This window comes from Neomonachus schauinslandi, chromosome 6 (assembly GCF_002201575.2).
Source record: "Neomonachus schauinslandi chromosome 6, ASM220157v2, whole genome shotgun sequence".
Classification (NCBI taxonomy): domain Eukaryota; kingdom Metazoa; phylum Chordata; class Mammalia; order Carnivora; family Phocidae; genus Neomonachus; species Neomonachus schauinslandi.
Genome location: NC_058408.1, coordinates 62,402,324 through 62,425,428, shown reverse-complemented (window position 1 = coordinate 62,425,428; position 23,105 = coordinate 62,402,324). Strand labels below are relative to the sequence as shown.

Below are 23,105 nucleotides of genomic sequence, written 5' to 3'. Positions count from 1 at the left end.
GGCTCAGGCCATGATCTCAGGGTCCTGGAATTGAGCCCCGTGTGGGGCTCTACACCCAGTGTGAAGTCTGCCCGGGATTCTCTCTCCCTGTCCCCCTCCCCCTGCACTCTCTGTCTCTCTAAAATAAGTCTTTAAAAAAAAAAAAATACAGCTCTCTTCTTTTACCCTACACTTCTCCTGTGCATGTAGAAGACCATAGATATGTTGTATATTCAATGTCCTAGACTGAATGGGTCTTAAGAATAGAAGTGCTATTAAAGGGGATTGGGGTTTCCAGGATTTCTTACAGGTGTAACATAGAATGTATGCTCTATGATGTCTAGGTTAGACAGAACTGTACTGGACTTGAAGTCAAAAGAACTAGTCCATGCACATGTCCCTTGCCAGCTCTAAATCTCGGTTTCCTAATCTGTAGAATCACAATATCCTAGAATCTGAGTGTTATCAGTGACCTACAGGGCAATTTGGCACAAGCTTACACTCAGATTTCTTCTAGATCTTTGATACCTGGCCATCCAATGATAGGAAGCTCAATATCTCATTCTCTTCTCTCTGTCAGGTACATAAAGTTTTGAAACTCTTGAACAAAAAACATCTCCCCATTCTTTGTGTGCCATCTACTGGAGCAGAGAATACTAATGGGAATATTAATACCTGACCTGTCTGTCACCCAAGTTGAGGGGAGGATCAGGTGAAATGAGAGTGAAAACAAAGTGATGTGTTGTAAAAATATTAAGTCTCATGATTACTACTGGGTAGTGCTTTTTCAACTAAGGGCTCAATGTAGGAGTTGACTACCATTTATATTAGTAAAATGCTTCCTATGATAAACTGAGCTTTAAATCTCTGACAACCTTTGGAGCCTTGCTTGTTTGTCAGATGGTCGGCCAGTGCTTCTAGGATTTTTGATGCGGCCTAGTCTTTGAAAATTAAAGATCTTGACCCACAGTTTAAAAAACTACTGGACAAGACTCTTCTTAGGAAGACATTTAGATCCTTAGTGTACAGTTCCTATCATAACTGACTAACAGACTGTTGACACATGCTCACCTTGTCTCACGGTTACATGGAAGTGCCCACCTCCCCCTTATCCGCTGCGCCAGGTTATTACTTCTTGTTGTCAATCTCTTACTGTGCCTCATTTATAAAATAAACTTTATCGGGGGCGCCTGGGTGGCTCAGTCGTTAAGCGTCTGCCTTCGGCTCAGGTCATGATCCCAGGGTCCTGGGATCGAGCCCCACATCGGGCTCCCTGCTCTGCGGGAAGCCTGCTTCTCCCTCTCCCACTCCCCCTGCTTGTGTTCCTGCTCTCGCTATGTCTCTCTCTGTCAAATAAATAAATAAAATCTTAAAAAAAAAAAAAGAAAGTTTAAAAAATAAAAAAATAAAATAAAATAAAATAAACTTTATCATAGGTATGTAGGTATACTAGATGTATTAGAGATATTAGGAAAATCATAGTACATACGGAGTTTGGTACTGTCTGCAGTTTCAGGCCCCAACTGGGGGTCTTGGAACGTATTCCCTGCAGATGAGGGGCGACTACTGTATGCTTCTGCCCCACAGTTCGTGTTATTCTTGAATATAGTGCATAAAACTATTCACTGGGATAAAAACCTTCCTGTTTCATGTGCTAACAGTGAATGACAGATTCAAGTGACTTCTGCTTGCATACCTTAATAGTTCTGTTTGGTGGTCACACAAAACACAAAGCTGTTTTGAGGTAAGTTTTGTTTTGTTTTTTAACATATTCAGTGACTTATTCTACAAGGCCTTTAATTATGAATATTTTTTCCAGTTGTTAAAACTAATCCACCAAACTAGAAATCTGTTTCTTGAAACACACACACATACATACACACCTATACACACACACTTAGCCTGGCTAAGTGTGTTGGAGATGCCAGTGATTTGTTGCTCTGTCCACAGCCCTTTCTGAGGGAAGTTTACCCTCACCCCTTCTTGTTTTGGGGGTAGACACCCCTGTCCCAGTCAGGTTGATAAGTGGGCGTCTGACCCAAGAGCTTCCTCAAGGGATCGGAGAGACCAAAGACTGAAGCAGCTAAGAGATGGAGAGGTGAAGCCTGAGCTTGTGTTGGGGTTCGAGTGGTCGTGAGGGGCTGCCTGCAGTCTCAGTTCTGGGGGGACGGACCCCTGTGAGCAAGCTGAGGAGCTAGCAGGTAGAGAGAATGCCGCAAATGCAGCAGACACTTTGGGGGGAAGGGGAGGGAATAGGAGAGAGGGAGAAAGACCAGAGACCCAGACCAGACCTCACGCAGTCCCTGAACAAGACAAAGGAAGCGATGCTGGTGATTTTCCAGATGTAATCTGCCTAAGTTCTACCTGCACAGCTCTTTCTTCTGGATGAGGTGTTTGTACTCTTCTAATAAATAGCACTCTGCTTGTATTAGCTTCAGTGGGGTTTTTCCCCTGGCATCTGGAAGAGCCCTGAAAGAACACTAAGGGTAAAGACGAAATATCAAAGGTACATCTTTGGCTGAAGCCTGCTACTGAATACTAACTATTCTGGAAATACTATTCTTCTTCCATTTCTACATCGTCATAATAATATATTCAGTAAGCATTTGTTTTTAACTTCTAGGCCCTCTTAAATTCTGTGATCGGGATTATTATTACTTGCTTTCCTTTTGTTGTAGAAATGAGAAGTGTGTTGTAAACCGATGGCGTTGGTTTTATTTCTACGGAGGAAGTCCATGTGCGTAGGTTAGTCTTGAATCTTGAAGTCTTGGATCAGGTTCGCCATCATTGTGAGGGCGTCCGTAGACCACTGCACTGTTTTCTGTGTCACAGCCTTTGACCAGCTGTTCGCAAGTATTTAAGAGTACGCCATCCATTATAAATTGTGTTTGGTACCTGTTAAACCTGTTAGGACTTTAGTATTTCACATTTAACAAGAGGACCTCAACTTTTGTACTTCTGTGTCCGATGTGAGCTCTCAAGGAGATACATGGTGGGTAAATCAAAATGAATGCTTACCTGACATACTGGTACCTTTGGTTGTGCAAGTCTATTTTATGCATATTTTCTTAACTGCTTATTCTGCCTGAGTTTCCTTTTCTCCCTCACCATTCCCCGCTTAGGGAAAGGATAGTCTTCAGAATTGTGATTACACAAAGAAAGCATTCTCTCCGAACTACTATCTGTACTCTTGACAAATGCTTCTTATTAGAAAGGACTTTTAAAATAGTCTTAATTTGTCCCTATGGACAATTGGATTTTTTGCACTGTTATTGAGATAATGAGAGATGGTTTCAGGTAGTTTAGAAACTGTTGATGGATTTTGCTAGGAAGCACTAATGATCAGATGTGGAAGTCAAGCTCATCGTTCCCTTAGGTTTTCAGATCTTATATTCACATCCAACATCCTAAGTGTTGTAACTGAATGGAGCTCTCAGCTTACAAACATTTCCTCGACTTGATTTTCCCAAATGGAACAAAGTTCCTGTTTCTCCACAAGAGAAACAGAGGCTTTTTACTGGCATGTGATGAAGAGGCCAGTCATTTGATGGCCATGTCTTTGATCCTATTTTCCAAATGATTTTATTTTCTTATTTCTTTTGCTCATTCAGTTAACCAGGATAGTTACTCTACTATATGTAATACTGCACAGTTTTAGAAAAAGATACATTCTTTCCGTTCTGTAGATTGAGTCCCCCCCCCTTTTTTTTCTTTCTTTCTTTTTTTTTAAAGATTTTATTTATTTATTTGAGAGAGAGAATGAGATAGAGAGAGCATGAGAGGGGGGAGGGTCAGAGGGAGAAGCAGACTCCCCGCTGAGCAGGGAGCCCGATGCGGGACTTGATCCCGGGACTCCAGGATCATGACCTGAGCCGAAGGCAGTCGCTTAACCAACTGAGCCACCCAGGCGCCCCCCCCCTTTTTTTTCTTAACACCAGTGTGATGACCTTGTTCACATAATAGGATTCCCCTGCTTTGTAAGTGTACAGACTCAGACATGTATTACTGGCCAGATAATACACAAACGAAGCATCACTATATATGTCAAACCAAATTCTGATCTATCAGAATGAGTTTTTAAGATCCAGTTTAAGATCCAGTTTAATATTTAATAAACTGTAAAGCTGAATACAAAAATAAGATATTTTAATCTTAAGGTAAACTGGTCCTCTGGCCTGATATTAGTAGCATAAAGAGAAGCCACTATACCAGTAATGGATGATAAAGTTTATATCTTCTAAGCCAAGATAGAGATCCTAGGAAATTGGGGGAACTTGTTGAATGGGGCCGCTCCTTCTCTATGTAATTGTACCTACTTTCTTGAGTGGGATCACAGTCTTCTAGGATGGTACTGGAATATTATTACATTGACACATGTATTTTTAAAAGTCACAAATTACTTGAAGCTTGAGCGGGGACTCTTAGATCCTGTGCTGAACTAATAATTCATTAAAATATTTTACTTTTTCAGTATCCCCAAAATAGCAATCAGGGCAGTACTCGTGGATACATGTCATTTGTAGAAATTCAGACCTATGATTTCATGCCCCTTGAAGTTTCAGTGATCAGACGTGTTCTGGTCGAGTATTTCGGTGTTTTATAGTTTATTGAAGGTAGATAAACACTTTATATTTTGATCTTAAGAGGCACACAGCTGGCATTGGAATAAATTTACTTCTGATTAGAGAAAAACATCTTACAATTATTTTTTGCACAATATTTTGTCAGAAAAATGTCTCTTCAATATCTATTGGACCTTGATAAGCAATGCCCTGATGTTATTGAAGAGTTTTTTTCAAATAGTAGGTGGATTTTTATAGAATTTTGAAGTGGACAGAAATATTAAGTCAGTTTATGTTCTGATTTTATTTTAGAAACGTGAGGACTTTTTTTTTTAAGTATTTTTATTTATTTTTGCGAGAGAGAGAAAATGCACGAATGAGGGGAAGGGGCAGAGGGAGAAGCAGGCTCCCCGCTGAGCAGGGAGCCTGATGAGGGACTCGGCCCAGGACCCTGGGATCATGACCTGAGCTGAAGGCAGATGCTTCACCAACTGAGTCCCCCAGGCGCCCAGGACTTTTTGACATTATATCCTCCTCCCTGTGCCTAGCATGGTGGTTGGCACATAGTACGGAGTATTTAATAACTGACAGATTTCCTTGAAAAAATTTTTAGAACACATACAAGGGAATTCTTTTACGTCTACACTTACTGATATGTGTGGAGAAGAGTTACATCTGCTTCAGTGAAATACAGAATTGAACCAGATGGTCTTAATGAAAGGTCATTCTCCTAGTGATCTGCTATCTTTGAAATGGGTCTGTAGAAATCTTTCCAACAGCCATAGCTTATTGTTTTGGAATTTTCAAAATATACTGTACCTTAACTTAGCAACACACCAGTGAACCTGTCGTTGTCCTCCTCGTGCTTTTTTATTGAGTTACAGAAAAAACACTTTACCAAGTGGACACATTGTTTAATTTTGTTTTGCATTTACTAGATTGCAGTGTGAGGCCAATAAATTAAACTCAGGCAGTTCTGTTGCTAATTACACCAACTTCTCTTGAGTATCAGATATTCACATCCATTTTATGAATATGGTAGGGAGAATAACAACTGTAAAACAAAGCAATGTGCATGTAAGTGACTGTTAGCGTGCATTTCAGAAAGGATGAATGCTCACCATATGGTACAATTACTGTGTCCAAGTTTTCAAATTAGCTTCTCTCATCCTCCTTATTACTGTCTTTAAAAAGAGAGGAAAAAACCCAACATGATTTATCTGCTCTGCAGCAGAACTCCTGACGCAGAACAGCAACCCAGTTCTGTCCAGTTTCCCGCAGTATAATAGAGGCTGTCGGACTTTTTTATACTAATTACTGTGTGAGCCTCAGATGAACCCCCTCGATTCACAGGGCTTTGTCAGGGGAGGGGCTGACAGTGTGTCTGCCCGTTTGCAGCTGTGCTGTGGCTTTAGCTTGCTTCACATTATGCTGCTTTTTAGACTTGACAGAAGGGTGGGCTTTTTTTTTTTTTTTTTTTTTTTTTATTAAGGCAAAGCAGCCTTGTAGCGAAATGGTTTAAGCAGCTGCATTGTAGGGAAGCACAAAGAAGTTATTATTGTGTCTGTTTAGGGGGGTAGGACGGAGGGGGAGATACTCGGCTGCTGTTGATGCCGATTGTTGACTTGCCATCTGCCAGATAGGGAGAAGAAAAAAAATGACAGCTCCAGCAGGGTGTTCAAGAGGTTGTTTGGAGAGACGCATAAACATGTGCAGATGTCGAACTGAATAATGGCTAGAACTTGAGACGGTTTATGATGCTGCTGATGTTTGTGCATATACAGAATGAATGTATGTGTGGATTTGGTTAACCAAGGGTACATACTAATTATCATTGTTTTCCTGCCCGCCCCCCCTCCCCCTGATTTCGTTAATTAGTTTAGGGGCTTAATCCTTCCTCTTCCTTCTCTTATTCATGTATAGTTGCAGAAAGCAGCTTCTCCTCTAAATGGCAACGCAAACTTTCTCCTTTGCCCATAGAGATGGCAGCTCATCTAGTCGGTTCATATGGGCTGTGAATTGTTAACTGAGAACAGGAGATTTGGGCTCGGAAGTCAGGCAGGTAAATGGCCACGCTTTTCATGTGCACACGAACGGTTTAACACTAGTCAGTATTGTCAACTATTACTTGAGACTGAATTGATTTGTTTTCTAAGCCGACCACTAGGGGTGAGATAGAGAGTCCCGAATTTATGTTACCAAGTAATTCCGTCCTACTTTGAACTCAGATGTGACTAGTTGTGAAGCAAAGTTGTATGGGAACCAGGCCTTCTCGGTTAATACTCTTTTTTCTCTCGGTCGTTTTTGATTCTGTAAATGACAAGTCATGCATTGTCATCGCGGAGTATGGGTTTGGCTGTAGGTTTCCTTCTGAACCCTTCTTGTCATTAGGTATTAGAGATGTGGTATCTCTGTAATTTTTTTAAAGGCTATGATAACACTCAGAGGGAATGTTTATTAAATACCTGTTTGATGACTTTGACCTTAAATAATCGAGAAGAAACAGTGATGTGAGGTCCAGTTTCTCAAAGGTGTTTCTGTTTTAGGACACCAGATTTTTGTAAAATTTTATTTTACGTATTTATTTTTAAAAATGTTTGTCAAATCTTAAAATCAAGCACGATGTGAGTGAAATTGCTGGAAAACAAAAAGAGAAGCCTTGACTTGTCTTTCCCCCCTTTTTCCCCTATTTGGATTTATATTACCGGAAAAAAAATGTGTGTGGTGTAATTAAAGAGTTTTTATTTTAATTTTTGGTTAACTCCTGTTTTCCTAAAACATTTAGGGTTTTGTTGCGTAATTATGAAGCAGAAATGCCTAACGTGTGGCTGAAAGGCAAACGTAACTGACAGAGCTTTGTGACCAGAGTAATGTCTTTCTGAAAGGACCGAAGGAAGATTATCTGTTATTTTCCACTCTTCCTAAAGAAACAGAGGTCAGGTCTATTTAGAAAAACTTTCGAGCTCACTGTCAATTTCTCTTCAAGTGACTCTAATCTGTGTCTGCTGCAAAGGCTTAGAGACTTCATCAGCCACACTGGACCTTGCCTTTGTCCTGCTGTTGTATTTAGTTTTCTCTTTTATTTAGAGGCCACGTTTATGCCCCTATTTTTGTATGTGGAATTATGTACAAATATTTGTAGTTTCACAGTCAGGACTGATATCCCTGCTAAGTCTGGGAGCAAGCAGCATGCCGTTTTCCAGGTAGGGGCATTATTAAACCGAGTGAGTATGGTGTGACAGTCGGGGTGCCAGTGAGTGGCTGAACAAAAGCAAGCTTGTATAAGAGCAAACTTGCAGTTCTGGCCTTTATTCGTCATGTCATATTACTTCTCCTTTTTTCAGAGCCGTTTACAGAATCTGACTAGTGCAGGCAAGTATACTTGCTAAGGGGATTAAAATATTAAAGGCAGAGCATCTTTGAACTTAACACGGACCACATCCCTTAGATGAGTGACTTTACAGAAGTCCTTTACCTACTTAAGGGTCAATTTCTTCCCGTGCTACAAGAAGGCCATGAGAACTGCTAAGGCAGAGACCTTGTGAGGACTAAATGAGATGCTGATGTATTTAGAACGTCTGGACCCTGTGCCGTGGTAGCTGTTAGAAGAGTGTTTGGGTTTGGGGAGGTGTGGTGTGTCTGTAGGTCTGCAGGTCTGTAACTGTTGTGAGTGGGGCGTCTCCCAATGCTGGGAGTGTTGAATGGAGAGCACGCACTGTTCTCGAGGTCGTGGAAGAGATGTAAGGTGCTTTCTTAGAACCTTATGTCTGTTTAGTGATTTATGATTATTTCATAAATCTGAAGGGAAGTTGATTGTTGAAAGAGAATACAAGAAAACTGTTGAATGTAGCTATTTTTGGGGTGTGATACGAGTGGTTACTCAGGCATGATTTCATATTGTATCTTATAAAATCATTTTCTACCTAAAAAATTCAGCCTGAGATTGCTGAAAACTGTATTTATTCCTTTAATTCAGTATTTGGGTTATAAATACAAATATTTTAAAAATAAAAACTAGATTTTCAGACCTATCACACTAAGTTTAATGATTGTAGTGAACAAACAATCCTAAAAATAATGTTTTATCTCCTCGTGGAGTTTTAAAATATGATGAGATTGTCCCGGCTCTTGATTTTACAGACGAAGACACTGATGAGGCTCATACAGTGCTGCGTGCGGGGGTGGCACAGTGTTTCCTGGAGGGGAGAGGGGGCGGCTGTGGCCGGCGACAGAGTCCCTCCCATCGGCGTAGGCTGGTTAGTGCCCACGAGTGTGCAGGTGGTTCCTCAAGGTTTTTCCTCTCCTCCCTGATTTTGGGTGAAGAGTCAAGGAAGGCTGCACCCGGGAGAGCTGCCCCATCTGGCTGCTGAAGTGGTTAATAGGACTGGGTATAGTGACTAAGGACTTCTGTTTTGGTTTTGAAGAATAAATTGGTTACACTTAAAAAAAAACAAAACAAAAACCAAAAAACCGTCAATCTGAATGCTGTAGAACACGATGCTGGCTTCTCAGAAGGAGATTTTAATATCTAACAGCACATGGTGATAAATGCCAGTGTTCATGTACAGATAGTTAAGTGTCATCATTTAATTTTCTTTTTAATAATGGCCTCCCCAAAACAACTTCCAATACCAAAGAAGTGGAAATATCCCAGAGCCCATGAAATGTAGCGCCACAAATGAGGAGGAGACTCTCCCACTGTGAAGACATAGGAGTGAAACTGGTGCTTGGTGTATTTTCAGGATAATCCAAAAAGCCTTGAGGAACTTCTAGCGTTAATGGTATATAGATGCATTTGAATTGTGCCTCAGAAAAATCCTGCATGAATAGTAATTTTTAAAAATATTGGCCAGTATGTTGAAAACAGAAGAGTATTTCTCTGTCTGACATATTCTTTAAGGCATCTTGCTAAATATTTTGGCTTAAAATTTTTAATGTGTTTTAGTTTAAGAAAATCTGATTAAAGATGTTGGTAAACTTGGTAGCACTTTTTAGAACAGAAGATGATTAAGATACAAAGGCAGAAAGGCAGAAACCGTGAAGTTCGTGTAGTTTTTGGCTGGGCAAGTCACTTATTTGCTTGAGACTGGAACACAGCATCAAAGTTCATAATTTTATACTTTTAAGTGAAAGCACAGAGAATAGCAGCTGTTGTTTCCTGGCATCTCTCTGAGGAGATATTTAAACTTAAGTATATATATTTATTACAGAAAAGAGTTTTATGCAATGACCTTCTTTCCCTTCTCTGCTTTTACATTATGTTCCATTGACTCTTAAGCTAACTCTGGGTACTTTTTGTTTTAGTTAAATAGGTTTTGGAATGTAAGAATTTTTTTCTTTGACCTTAAATTTTCCATAGTATAGTATAATTTAAAAAGAACATTACTGTTTAGTGCCCATAGCACATATTTTAAGACCCCTGTTTAGTCAAAGTCACGCCAGGTACTGGTATAGTTCCTGAAGGGAGAATCATCATCCCTTAACTTGGGGAAGCAAGGGCTTTTCTTAAACATAAATACAAATTCTATATGAGGGTGTATTTCCACTCAGTGGGAACCATATGTGAAAGTAAAGTTTGTTATTTACCTGCTTATAATAATTTTTATTTCCCTTCAGGAGCTCACTAACTGTAAGACCGCTCTTTGGTTTGGGCTGGGTTAATTGGGGGGCAATGGTGGCGTGCGGTTGGATGGTCACTGAGTAACTTACACGTAAGACTCTGACGTGAAGATTAGTGCTTTTTATATTCTTCAGTTAAAAGTTTGCCATGTCTCTGTAGTATACAGGGCTGGTTATTCAGCATTGTGTATCGAGTGTTTTGTACATCCTAAAAACATTCTTTGACAAGCAAATGCCAGAAGACTTTTTTCCTACTTTGCGTGCAATAGGTGCTTTCTGAGGAAAAGGAATAAAACACCCAGTGCACATTGCATTAGGTCCAGGAAAGGAAATTGATCATCCTCATGCTCTGTGAAGATTTTTGCAGTTTTAGAAGCAGTATGAAAATTAGGTCAGTGCTTTGACCCTACCCTACCCATTTGTCATTTGTCTTATATTTTATTAATAAATGAGGGGTAGTTTGGTGCTGAATATTAATCTCTTTGAATTACTTTATCTTTACTCAAAGATTCGAATGTTCTGGTGTCCTGCAGTTTTTAAATAACAAATTACAGACACCATTATGACAGAAACTTAATAGAACTTAAGAGAGTATTTATACAGTGCAGAATCATTTATGTAACTGCATTTCATTGGATTTTGAATGACTTTCATGACTGATACCTCAAACCATTTTCCTTCATGATGCCTTGATTTCAAGAAAATCTTTCCTTTCAAACTTACTGGAAACTCTGGGAAACAAACACTCTTAAGCTTGTAGAGGTACAGGTAATGATGAGGAAAGAAATACGTATGATGAGAAATATGCCCATTTCAGGTTTTCTTAAAAGATGGTTTTTATGGGAAGGGTAGGTGGATTGTTTTCTGAAATTTCCTGTCTATGTGTTAGGTAATACTGCCCTCAGAGGGCCAAGGTAAGTAAATTCATTTTTAACATTGAGAAGCAGCTTTTCTGCTCTTTATCTGATCGATAAGCTTGCTTTGCGGAGGTGGAGTGGACTTCTTTGAATAACTGCATGGTGTTTGATTTGTTCTGTTCTTTTGAATATGTTTGCCGTCCCTGCACTTGCATGTGCTGACCACATCAAGCCCATTCAGCCTTTTTCTGAGAACATGAAGGCAGACGACGGACCACAGACTGCTACATTAGATCAGTTTACAAAGGGGATAAGAAAATTACCTAGGAAAGTTAAGATGATTTCACTTGGGTGTCTTTTAGCTTTTTGTCTCTTGGATAACAGATACTCTCTTACTCAAAATTATTTGAACCACACTTTTGAATATCTAGCCCAATTCATTGAAATGAAAACCTTATTTTCCCTTCAGTTTTATAAACCTAAGCATAATCACAGCTTTACAGTACAAATCAAGATTAATTTACTTCACTGGATATATAGTTGTTACATGTAAATATAAAATGTACTACCAGTTGAAATATGGTATCATTTCTAAGTATTTATGAAAGCCTAACATTAATGTATGGTTTAACACATACCCAAATTCAGAGTGGTTGAGGTTAAATAATTAACTTGCACAATAAAAAAGGAAGAGTAAGAAAGGCCTGGTATAAAAGTGGGGAGTTGTATACTCTTGTGTTTGCTTTTTGTATGTGCTAACCTTTTATGAGATAATTTGAAAGAAACATGGAGATGTTTAGTAGTTGATCCAGCGGGGTGCTTGATTTTTTTCCCCATAGATTTACTTGATATTGAATCAAGAAAGACTGTTTCTGTGACAGCATTATCTGTTTTTAACAAAAGAGTTCAATTGGTTGAGTATAAATGATATCTAACTCATTGTTATTGGTAATAATGGGGGATGAAAATAGGATATAAGCAAAGTGAATAACAAAAATTGAAACTTTTTCCACAAAAAACCAGCATCTACTCTGCTCAGCTAATGTGAAACAGTGATAGTCGGGCCAAATGAGATGAACAAATTACACTTTATTTTAAATACTCCACTTTTGTGTAGTTTAATATGCTTATGTGTATTAAGCACTTACTACATCTTTTTTGGTTAGCCGTACTTTATTCATTTAACAAATGCTGTGTAATGCTCAGTATTAGCCAGACGTTGTTCTGTGTACTTCAGAAATATATTTTTTAAAGATTTTATTTATTTGAAAGAGAGACAGAGGGACAGCATGAGCAGAGGGCAGGAGCAGAGGGAGAGGGAGAAGCGGGCTCCCTGCTTAGCAGGGAGCCTGTTGCAGGGCTCGATCCCAGGACCCTGGGATCATGACCTGAGCCGAAGGCAGACGCTTAACCCCTTGAGCCGCCCAGGTTCCCCCCTCATAAATATTAATTCAGTTCTTCTAAATTGTTGTCCCCATTTTCCAGAAGAAGCAGCTGAGGCACAGAGATAGGAAGCAGTATGCCCAAAGGCACACAGCTAGTTGGTGGTAGAGTTGGCGTTTGAACTTCAGAGTATGTGCTTCTCACCACTGGTGGTAATATACTTCCTCCTTTTGAGGGCTTGAGCAGTGTGGCAGGGCAGGATTTTGTTTACTTCAGCAGATCTTTATTCAGACCTCAACTCTGTCTTTGGCTTGCCTCAGCATGGCTGTGCAGAGTGAGGCTACTCTGGCACCTGTCTCTCTGTGTCGCTGTGGGGAAGTCATGGGGGTGACACCTGAGCAACGTGCATGGCTCTGTGCACTTGAGTGTCCCCTTCATCCTGCCTTTTAGCACTTCTTCTTTTCACCCCTTACCTGCTGTGAGACAAGTCTCAGTCAGTATACGGCCTCGGAAAAAACGAATAGGGAGGAGGATGGGGTTGGGAAGGCCAGGGATTCGGCCCCAGAGGGATAGAGTTTGTGGTTTGATGTGGTGTCATTTTCGGGTCTTGTGCTCCTGGAAATTTATTACAGGGGACACTCAGTAGGTCTGAGATAAAACCTTCTGCTTTGTTGGGTTTTATTCTACAAGGTAGTGATTTGAATATAGGGGTGGGAGGGTTGAATCACCTGAGGGTTTTTTCAGATGGCGCCGCCCTTCTCCCGATGACCAGGCTCTGCTGCCAACTCCCACCACCTGCCCTACGGAGACATTGATGGTTGTAAATGCTATCCATCGGATGTGTTCTAACAGAAACATGGGTTGAGCTATGCAGCGTTGTGTTAGAGTGAGATTTCTGTTTGAGAGAGCTTTGCTGACATGAGTGTGGTTTACGTAATGGTAGGTTTATTTATTCAATTAATGGATAAATACCAGCCGGCTCTGTGATAGGTGCTAGAGGTGCATAGTGAGTAGGCTGGTGTTATGGACTCCCTGCCTCCGTATTTGATATTCACTAAGGCTATTTACTGCAGTGAATATATAATGTAGGAGATTACATTAATTTAAACATTTAGGGAATATGGTGTGGCGAAATGGAAACTATTTCTAATAAAGAAGTTGTAAAATGTCTTCTTTTAAAATTTGTCCGTTTCTTCGAAATTGTTTAAAGTTCTGTGGCCCTAGCTACTTTGTTAAAATAGTACGGGAATGACCGGGTGTTTAATGCCCTGTGTGGAGTTGGAGACTTCTTGCTATCATGCAGAAAGCGGATTAAAGGCTCTGCTTTCACAATCTACAAGGGCGTAAATGTAAGCAAAATAATAATTTAGCTCACATTTAACCCAGCAGGAAGCTGAGTGCAGATTGAGTAATTCTCCACAACATATCTACTGCTATGTAAACTAATCTCACGGTTTATTCTTCATTAAATTGCCAAGATGCTGTTTTTCTGTTGGCTAGTTTGTGTGGATGCTTTTTGTTCTCTCTCTCTCTTTCTTCTCTGTCTTTCCATTCACCTTGCTTTTCTCGCAAAGTAAAACTGAACACTGTAATTCTTTTAAGATGTTCTTAAGTTTAAAAGGATAATTAGTTAAGTATCACAGTTTTGAAGTGTAGTGTTTTCAAAAAACAAAGGAAACCGGGATTTGATTAACTAATTTACAGAATACCTGGAAACAAATACCGGAATGCTAAAAGATAGGTGATCATTGTGTAGTGTTCTGGAAAAGAGAGGAAAATGATAAAGTAGGTGAAGTACCGGCAGGCCACCGTTCTGACCTTAGAGAAGGTCACTCTGGAACATCTGTGGTATTTAGCACGTGGGTCCTTTTCTCGTCACTGCTTCAGCTTCAAAGCAAAACATGGGCCCCAGCCTTCTTTAGGAAGGAGATATGAAAACTATACCTAATATAAAAATGACAAGTTCATGCATTATGCAGTGGAAGCACAATCTCTTGACTATAATATACTTTTCAAAATAATCATGAAGGAGCATATGTGGGAAGGCAGAGGAATGTGGGTACATCTGGAAAGCTTTTAAGGCATCTTGGAAGCACAACGCAAAATCACCAAAATTGTAAACACCTTCCATCTGGTCAGTTGCAATGGTAACATTGACCAGTACAAGAGCAGACAAATCTCTCAGTGACCTTATGTGACAGCCAGACAAGCAGGGTGAAATCATCATAAACATTTGAGTGTTTTGCAATATGACCTCATTAATCAATACTGTGCAGAAAACCATGAGAGAAAAAGAATGCTCAGGCAGGATCTTGAAACTTGAAAGGCTCAGGTGTGTTACATGTTACGCTAGGTGAAAGAAGCATCGTAAACGATTACCAGGCCTCCGCTTGTATTGTCATGAGGCTTCCAAGAGGAATGGGTGCAGGGCCTGATCTTGGAACCAACGCAGCAGCAAACCAGTTCTTCCACGAAATATTGAGGGATCCTTTGCTGATATTCCTGCCACGCCCTTTCCCCGCAGGAATGCATCAGACCACAGATGTTAGGGAGCGCCATTCCACAAGGCACGTGGGGTGCCCTGGGAAATGCCACACGTGGGAGATGCTGCCACCCCTTGGTATGACTTCCTAGATCACGAAAAACTTCTCGTTTTGCATTTTAATTGCCCAAAGCATCCACTTTTCTGCAGTTCTCACAGCTGCCCGCTAGGCTTAGAGCACCACGAGGGCAGGTCCTGTGCCTGGATCCGCCACGCCTGTGTTCTCCATGCACGTGCGCATTTTGACACTCAAACAATGTATTTTTGAATGAATGAATCTATCAGAAGCCCGTTTTCCCCGGTTCTAAATAAAAGTGTTTCAAGAACCTTGTTCTCTGAGCTGTGACGCTTTGAGCTATGAACAGTACCTGAAGATGAGGGAGCGGGGCGGAAGTGTGTAGTGTTTTGGGCATGTGTGGTAGACCCCACCCAATTTTCAGAGAGGATGGAGACACAGCCAGAGCTGGTCGATGACGGTCAAGGAGATTGCACAGATGACACCGCAAAGTGTGACCTGCAAGGGAAGACTATGCTTGAAAGGACTAATAAAAGGGGAATGACAACCCAAACCTCTGCGTTTGTAGGAGCTGAAACACCTAATCAACAGATCTAGTAAGCTGGTAGAATATGCAAAAGTACTTTCATTTTTTAAAAAAGTTACGTTTCAGATTGTCCCTTTGAGTTGAAAAATTGTTACTATGCTAGCTCATTGCAATGTAGATAATACAAAAAAAAAATCCTTAGGATTATCTTCAAGACACTTGTAAGAGAGGACGATGATAATTTCAGTGAGAAATTCTACTTCTTTTATTCCCTGAGACACATTCATAGGGCTTTTACTTAGATCTATTTGGAATAGAACACTTGCAATGCACTATATAAAAATGGAACAGACAATTTCAAAGATTGCAAATGTTTTGTTATGTTTATCACCATGCATTTCCGCAGTAACTATATTTGGCTGTATGATTTTTAAGATATTTAAGACATAGCACACTATTGTGAATTATATATTCAGTATTTGTTTGTGGTGCTAATATTTATTTATGAAGATCGACTAGTGGAAAAAAGATTCTGCTATATTTTCTCTTAGGTGGTTCATGTGTAAATTTGGTTGGCATCTGTCAACAAGCAACTAAATACGTAACTATATTGTGAACGATGAAATTAATCGATTTTATACTGCTATCAACATTAAACCTCTTTTTGTCTTAGGTAAAATTTGTCCCTTGAAGACTTTTACTTAAGACTAAAGCTTTCTTAAAGTCATATAAATCTATTTTGACTGAAAGCTGCCATTTTTGGGTTGAAAAGCTCTTCTTGGGAAATTTTAAATTATTTGATTTTCATGGTCCTGTACCCTGTGTATATCATTTAGTAAAAATGATTCAGAGAGATCTGAGATTTTAGCTCTTTTTTTTTTTTTTGGAAGACTAGTTACTCTGATATTCTTACCCTTGTCATGAAAAAGAAGTATGTATTAATTAATTAATTAATTTTGATGTGGGATAGCCTTTTCATTTCTTTGGAGAGGATTCAAGTTTTATATACCTGACACTAGCTAAAGAGACTTTGGTTTGGGGGGTGATAGAGTAAATTTATTACTGACGGTTGCCTGTTACCTCATTTATGACCATATTCGTGCATGAGCATACTACTGATTAGTGGAATATTTAATGCAAGCTTGAAGATGAGTTGTAAATGATATGGCCATAAATGACAGTGGTTCCACTATTTAATAATAACAAAATCTAACTCACGCTGGGCTCAGGTGAGTGCTTTCATGTCCTGTCCTTCAGTTTGCTGCAATTACGCTTCTTGGGTTTCAGATCAGGAGGCTAGGAGTAGAGAGCTTAAAGTTCTCATGGCTGAGAAGTGGAAGAGCCAGGATTCAGACCCACCCATGCTGGGAAGCTGCAGCATAACGCTCGCTCCGAAGCATAATGTTGTCCTTCCCAGAGCACTTGAAGGAAGAGGCAGAGCGGGGAAAGAACTGAGGCCCCATTGGAGAAGTTTCTTGATCCTGTATTGACCACGATTATTTGTTGTGACTTTTATTACACAGCATAGCGTTTGTCTTAAGTAGGGTTTCTTTTGTTCTGAAAATGTGACCTGCATGCTTTATGCGGTGGTAAGATGGCCCGTTGCTTGTTTGTATAAATACTGTTGGCTCTCCCCCTCTGTAAAGAATGAAGGTGTAAGGTTATTTGTTATTAACAGACACAGTGAGTGTGGATATTATTCATTTTCCCCCTCTGAGATGACAAAGACAAACAGTAATGTTTTAAAAATGTGGATTGTGATTAAACATGGATATAAAATACAGAGAATATATATTCTCAGGAAAGCTGAGCTTATAGTGGTTTCGGCTTTATGATGAGACGGTGATGCTTCCTTCCCGACATGCGCTTGCCCTCTTGCTCCGGGAGTGATTAGCTTGGGAAGCCTGTGTGACAGCACGAGCACGTGTGAGTGGCTGTTGGTACTTTCAAAAGCTGTGTCCCCTGAATCTCTTAGAGAAATCAGAATTTCAGTTTGCTTGCAGTATAGTTGTTGGTAACCAGCGTCATTCATTTTCTTTGTATTTTATCCTAGGGAAGAAGCTTATCTTAAAAATGATGCTTAAGCGTTTCTTCTAATTAAATTCTAAATGACCATGTGTGTAGGATTTGTGAAAAACAGTACTACACTTGTACAGACTTCTTTTCAATTGGATTCTATCTCTATCTATTTTAATGACACCTTAGTTCATGCACCTAATTGTGTTTTGAGCATAGCCCATGCCAGTGGAGATGAGGCTGCCAGTAGACGAAGGAGTCTTTCTGCACTGTTCTCAGCCTGTACGTACTTGACTGCACATCTAATTGTCTACTTCTTGCGAAGTTAGAGTTGGGACCAGGTTCTGGAACACAGCCTTGCTGTACAAATGCATGAATGCATGAATCAAATATTTATCAACATAATTCACTTATGGGGATACCAGCTGAATCATTTCTAGGGGTCTTTTTTCCCACTGGTATGTCTAAACAAATCTAGGCATTTCCTGGTTATTCTAGATGTAAGACCATTTGAACGTTTTCCTCAGTCTGCTTTTAGTCCTAAGGTATACATTTGCACTTTTTCAAAGTTGAAGTCATCAAAAAGTGCCAAAGCAGGAGCTAGAAACCTGAATCTCAGTGAAGTATTAATGGAATAATCTGTAGTATGTGAGGATTGTTAAAAACAAGTATAATTTGAAATTAGGTGAACAGTAGGAAAGGAGCACTGTCAACTTTGTTGGATAACCCTGAGTTGAATGCATATCACTAATAACGAGGATCCACTTGAATACTCTATCAAAATATTTAGGTGCAAAATGAGTATGAATTTAAGCTCATACCATCTCCCATCTGAGGTTGTTATTAAAGATTAAGCCCGAGAGCCAAAATATTAATTGTACTCAGCTGGAGAAATCAAGAATGTCCTCTGTGGCCAACATTCACTCAAAAACATTGAGGTTTTTTGTTTTAAGAGCTTACAGGAAATAAATTATTAAGTAAAGTAAGAAAGTTGGCAAAAGTCCAGATTCTGAAGTCAGTCGGTTATAACCACGTGAAACTGTGACCTCTAGTAAATAGCCTTTCCAACCCCACATTTGACAAACAGGATTCTCTCCTGTTGATGAGAGTAGGTGGATCTTTTCCTTTGCGTTCGTAAGGTGTTAACTACGTGTCTCTGTTACTACTGATGCCGAGAACTTAACTGACCAATAGGGTTTGGTTTTGTTTTGGTTCTATAAACAAGCCTTTGGTTAGAGTGCTAAGAAACCACAGTAAGTTTTCTAGGGCCGCCGTAACAAATTACAACAAATTGGGTGGTTCAAAACAAAAGACAGTAACAAATTCTCTCACCGTTCTGGACACCAGAAGTTAGAGATCCGGGTGTCAGGCAGGGTCGGACTCCCTCCAGAGGCTTCGGAGGAGAATCTGTTCCTTGCCTTTCCAGCTCCTGGTGTCTCCAGGTATTTGTAGGCTGGGGATGCGGCGCTGGGTCACGGGGCCTTCTCCTCCCAGAGTGTCCAAGCCCCCTCTGCCTCACATGTTTGGGGATGTCTGTGATTGGATTTGGGGCTCACCCAGCTCATCCAGGATAAGCCCCTCTTCTCAAAATCCTTCACTTGATCACCCCTTTTGCCGTCTTAGGTAATATTCCCAGGTCCCGGGCATTAGGGTGGGTACATATCTTTTGAGGGGTCATCATTCAGCTCACTACAGAAGCCAAAATATCAGGATCCCTGTTGGGAAATATGCTGTTTCCAATATCAAAACACATGTACTTCAAAAAGCATAAAGCCTCCAGCCAAGGAGTATGAGAAAGAATTGAAAGCACCCTTCATGAAGGGAGATAGAAAGTCGGGAAGAGATTGTGCTGGAAATCCCGTCCAGGTGTGGCTGTGACGCTTGCTGAAGGTTTATTGTGATAGCACATAGAAATGTTGAATCGGTACCCCGTAAATGGCTGCTGCTTTTTTAAACAAGACTTTCGCCCTGTTACAACCAAGCTGTCTCTTAAATTAGTTGAAACCTCTGGGCTATAAATATCAAAAGTATGGTACAGCTTGGTTTTAATACAGCATGTGTAAATTTAGGTGTAAATGCTATGTTTAAAATACAAGATGTGATTGACTTTTAGCAGTCTCTCTTAAAAGGCTGGGTGGCAGAGAGGGCACCTTTGTTCTGGGCACTTCGCCCCATAAAAGCAAGGACTTTTTGGCCATATTTTTAGAGCGGCTTGAGAACATGTTCTTCATCCAGACTCTCACTGCCTCAACTACCGAGTCAGTGAGGAGAGTGTGCAGGTCCCTTTTCATGACCAGCTGGACAAGGTCCCCAACGCGGCAGGAACAATTCTGCTTTGCCATCAGGGTGCCTGGTGGCCTGTCATGGTATCGTGGAAAGCTATGACTTTTTATACTCTCTGGAGCTAGGAGTCTTCTTCTTCTTCTCTTCTGGGCCTAGTAGGGGGCAGTAAAGCTTGCTTTTTTGCTTTATTCCCTACCTTGTGAATTTGTGTCCTCGGTAAGGCCCAGTTCTTTGGCAGAAAAAGAATCCCTTCTTAGTTCTACTTTTGGAATTAGAAAATAAATATTTAATTAGGCCAACACATCATGCTATTATATGAACTTGAGAACATTCCTGGGAACCTATAAAAAAGGATCTGCTTTCAGGAAGTTTTCAGAAGCCTTCTCTGAATTTTAGGGGTTGCCTGAAACCTGGTGTAGTACTGGAATAGAAAGTCCAAGAGTTCGAGTCCTTGTGTTTCTTATGTTTTTGGTCCACTACTGTGTCTCTAGGACCCAGAGCAAATAAATAAGTAAATGTACTCTGTCCTGAACATCTTCTTAGGAAGTCCATTCATATTATAAACAACGGTCAAAAATCAAGAGTCTTAAAGTTGGAGATCCACTGTTAGCTTTCTGTGACAGTACAATTTTTGACTGATTTAACTGAATCAACTCAAAATTATTATTCAAAATTTGTGAGAAATAATACTTTTTATTTTATCAGCAATGTAAATTTTGACTTTTCAATTTTATTCCTGACTGCGAATGACTCCTGCACTGTCTTGGTGTAATGTATTATATGTCAGGGATACATAATAGATTTTTATTTATATTTATTTATTTATTTTTTAAAGATTTTATTTATTTATTTGACAGCGAGAGAGGGAACACAAGCAGGGGGGTGGGGGAGGGAGAAGCAGGCTTCCCGCGGAGCAGGGAGCCCGATGCGGGGCTCGATCCCAGGACCCCGGGACCATGTCCTGAGTCGAAGGCAGACGCTCAACGGCTGAGCCACCCAGGCGCCCCAATAGATTTTTTTTTTAAAAGAACTTTTTGGCAGCCAGAAGTCTTGGTGTAGACCACATAAAATATTCTAAATTTCCCAAGATTTGTTTAACAAAAAAGATAGAAGATTTATGTGCTGGTGTTCTGTGTCTTTCAGCTGAGCCCATGACAGCATTAGTAGCTGACGGGAAATTATTCTTAGAAATGAAAATTTGATGTTTATTTCTCTTAATTTCATATTTCTTGAATATGTGTTTTCAGTACTTTCATAAAATGGGAAATAGTGCTATCCCATTTTTCTTCTTCTAAATTTTTTAGATGAATTTGTTTTATCTTTTGTATACTTATTAAACTGTCGCTTATTTTTTAGCTTGATAGACTTAGAGCATCTGATACCAATATGAATCTGTTACTGTTTTGCAGGAGCTTTTGAAATCTAAATATGATATTACTAATTAGATATTTAATATCTAATGATTTTAAATATTATGTAGGAGTCCATAAGTAAAAATGGAAAAATAAAGTAAGTACAATCAAGAAAGGAACTTGCTTCATCTTTGTAATGGGAAGTGTGAATTTAACATTCTGGTTTTGTAAATTTGGCATGTGTTTATTAACCTTAGGGCCATATATTTTCACTAAAGCGAAGTGAGGAGGGGGGTCAAGTTTTCTTTTTCTTTCCCTTTAAGTGCTTTTTATGTGCTGGGATGATATTTGTATGCATCTCCTTCACGTATTCGTTCATTTGGTAGATTATTATTTAACATCTACCAGGTGGTAAGCACCAGGGGGGGCAGTTGAAGTACATCACTGCAAGGAAAAAGAACTGACAGTAATTAGGACCAAAGGGGAAAATCAAGTTTCGAAGCAAAAATTAGAACATATCTGCCATTGTGAGCTTGATGGCTTCCCAGTGCTTACTTTTCTGATGATACTTGCCTAACCAAATGTGTCAACACTTGGAAGATCAGTATAACTCAGTGAAGCAGTGTTTTCTAAAGGATCCATGTTTGATGTTGCAAAATCACGCATAGTGTGTAAAAGATTCATTCAATGTGTAATAGAGACCAGTGGATTTTCACATAACAGTAGGTTTCTTGACATGGTTTCAAATTCCACACTGCAGTTAACCTTTCAGAAAACCTCAAAGAAAGAGAGCCATAACTGTCCCAATACTCCTGCCCTTTGTGGCTGCATACCTGTTGAGCCAATCTCTTTCCTGTATCTTAAACCAAAACAACATACCACAGTAGAGTGAATACAGAAGCAGATATGAGAACCTGGCTATCTTCTGTGAAGCCAAACATCAAAGGGTTTTTTTTTTTTTTTTAATGGAAAGAAGTTCTGCTCTTTTGCTGATTTTTTTGTTTTAGAAAATATAATGATTTTCACAAAAATGTTAGTTATATTACACGTAATAAGTTTATTGTTATTTTTAAAGGAAGTAATAAAGGCATTTAAATTTTCTTTTCAGTTCCTAATATAGTAAACATAGACATAATCTACCTAAATAGATTGTTGGAGTTGTCAGTGATGGTTAAGGGTGTCAAGAGGGGTGAGGTAAAGACCTTGAGAACTGCTGATCCAGAGGCACACCCCATATCTGAAATGTATGTTGGGGTGAGACTATGGAGTTGCTTACGTTTTATGCTAAGAGATTTGTACTAAACAGAGTCAATATTTTTGAGCAGAAAGCGACGTAGATCAAAGTGGTACAGACGGAGGATTAATCTGGAAGGGATAGATGCATGTGGATGGAAGGGGGGAGAGCAAGGCAGGGGGGCAGGCACAGCTCAGCAGCAGGAAGGCAAGGCATGAGGGCCCCCTTTGGGTTGGGCTAAATGAGACATATGTGAAGGCAGCGCTGGCCTAGCTGAAGGAGAGGGAACCAGCCCCATGTTAGCCTGAGTTGGGCAACTGGGGTCCAGGGAAGAAGCTAACTTGTAGGGAAAGTGGAACTGGGTTCAGTTTCTTGCAGGACTCTGATTCAGCATTTGAGATCGAAGAACCAGGTAGAAATATCCAGTAGAGAACTGACAATTTTGAGACCAGATAGCCTTCCATCTCTTATGGTGTCATGGAGCACCTCTGTTTCTTAAAATTCAGTCAAGTCGCTTCTTAGGTAAGCAGCTTGTGATCTGGTTGCTAAAAATGTATATTTTGATAGCTAGGTGATAGCTTATATCAAAATTTGATACATATGCATTTATTGACTGTTATGTGCTTGGCCTAGTACCATGTGTTCTTACAGTTACTACTCTTTGTGTGAGTGTGTATGGTTTTTAAGCTCTGTTAACCCATGTTCTTTCATTTTCTTGACTTATTTACAGCATTTT

At 39.8% G+C, this 23,105-nt stretch overlaps 1 protein-coding gene across 1 annotated transcript in view; it reads left to right on the top strand.

Moving 5' to 3' along the window:
* The window catches only part of AKT3 (AKT serine/threonine kinase 3), a 298,230-nt gene that overhangs the window by 101,727 nt on the left and 173,398 nt on the right, over nucleotides 1–23,105 (top strand). The window lies entirely within an intron of this gene.